This window comes from Anolis sagrei, chromosome 11 (assembly GCF_037176765.1).
Source record: "Anolis sagrei isolate rAnoSag1 chromosome 11, rAnoSag1.mat, whole genome shotgun sequence".
Classification (NCBI taxonomy): Eukaryota; Metazoa; Chordata; class Lepidosauria; order Squamata; family Dactyloidae; genus Anolis; species Anolis sagrei.
In genome coordinates, this window is record NC_090031.1 from 31,489,976 (window position 1) to 31,491,299 (window position 1,324).

Genomic DNA, 1,324 nt, shown 5'->3' on the forward strand with positions numbered 1-1,324 from the left:
AGAAATTCTTTCAGGCCTGTGTTCTCTTCCTGTTTCCCAAGTGAGAAAGTTAAAAGCTTGTCTTTTTCCAAAGCAGAGGGAAGAAGGGAATTCCACACCGCAATGTCCCAAAATGGTGTAGAATTGTGAGAGGAAAGGGTTCTTGAAGATGTTTAGGTGCCTCTCTGGAGAAGCTCTCTTCCTTCCTCTCCTGAAGAGATTCTTTCAGGCCCTGTTTCCAAGAAAACACAGGAGGTGAGAGGATAATTCCACACCCCGATGTCCCAAAATGGGGTGAAATTATGGGTTCTTGAAGATGTTTAGGTGCCTCTCCAGGGAAGCTCCCTTCCTTCTTTCCTTCCTCTCCTGAAGGGATTCTTTCAGGCCTGTGTTCTCTCCCTGTTTCCAAGAAAACACAGGAGGAGAAGGGAATTCCACACCCCGCTGTCCCAAAATGGTGTGGAATTGTGAAGGTGTTTGTGCCTCAGTATCAGTGTCTATAGGTGTGTCTCTGAGGAGTCTCTCTCTCCTGCTCGCTTTCCTCTCCTGAAGGGCTTCTTTGGGGCCTGTGCTCCCTCTCTTCTTCCTGACAGGAAGCCAGGCCGCTCTCCCCTGACAGGTAGGCAGAAAGAAAGAAGGGCCTTCCTCCTTTTCCCCTCTCCTCAGCGGTGCCTCTGCTTGCGGCTGCCCAGCCTCGGCATCCTGAGAGGTGGCTTCTCCTCCTTCTCCTCCTTCTCCTCAGCGAGTCTCTCCCATTCTTCCTTCGGCAGCTGAAAAGGTTGACAAACCAAAAACAAGGGTGAGGGGGGGGGGTTATGAATCAATCTCCCCTCCTTCCCCTCTTCTCAATCCCTTCCCAAGGACTTACTCTCCTCCCTCCTCCTCAGAAACAAGGCCTGGATCCGAGGATGATGAGGATGATGTGATGTTGCCCTCTCTCTCTCTCTCTCCCTCCTCCTCCTCTCCCTCCTCCTCCTCCCTCTTGTCTCTTTCTCCTCTAATGGCGGCCAAACAGCAGGCCAGCGTCGTCGAGAGGGGGAAATCGCGCTCCCATTGGCTGCCCTCCTTTTCTGCCTTCGCCTTCCCGCGCCGCCCATTGGAGGAGCGCCCTGTCACGTGGCGGCGCGTCCCGCCTCCTTCTCTTCCCCCCTCCCCTCCCCCCAGATGGCGAGGAAGGGAAGAAGGAAGGAAGGAAGGAAGGCAGCCCGCGCAGGCGCAGAAGCGCCGCCAGGGGCGCCAGAGAGCCAGCCAGCCAGCGAGAAGGGAGGCGGCGCCGCCAACGAGATCCACCGCGGCGGCTGCTGAGCCAGCGCCATCTAGTGGCTTGGTGGGAAAAATGCAGGGG

The 1,324-nt window shown here is 56.0% G+C and overlaps 1 long non-coding RNA gene across 1 annotated transcript; it reads right to left on the bottom strand.

Moving 5' to 3' along the window:
• Nucleotides 1-634: 634 nt before the first annotated feature.
• Nucleotides 635-1,116, bottom strand: LOC132763372 (uncharacterized). The gene is made up of 2 exons (XR_009630251.2): nt 848-1,116; nt 635-749 (listed from the first exon to the last, which is right to left on the bottom strand). It is a non-coding gene; the product is annotated as an uncharacterized lncRNA (long non-coding RNA).
• Nucleotides 1,117-1,324: the final 208 nt, after the last annotated feature.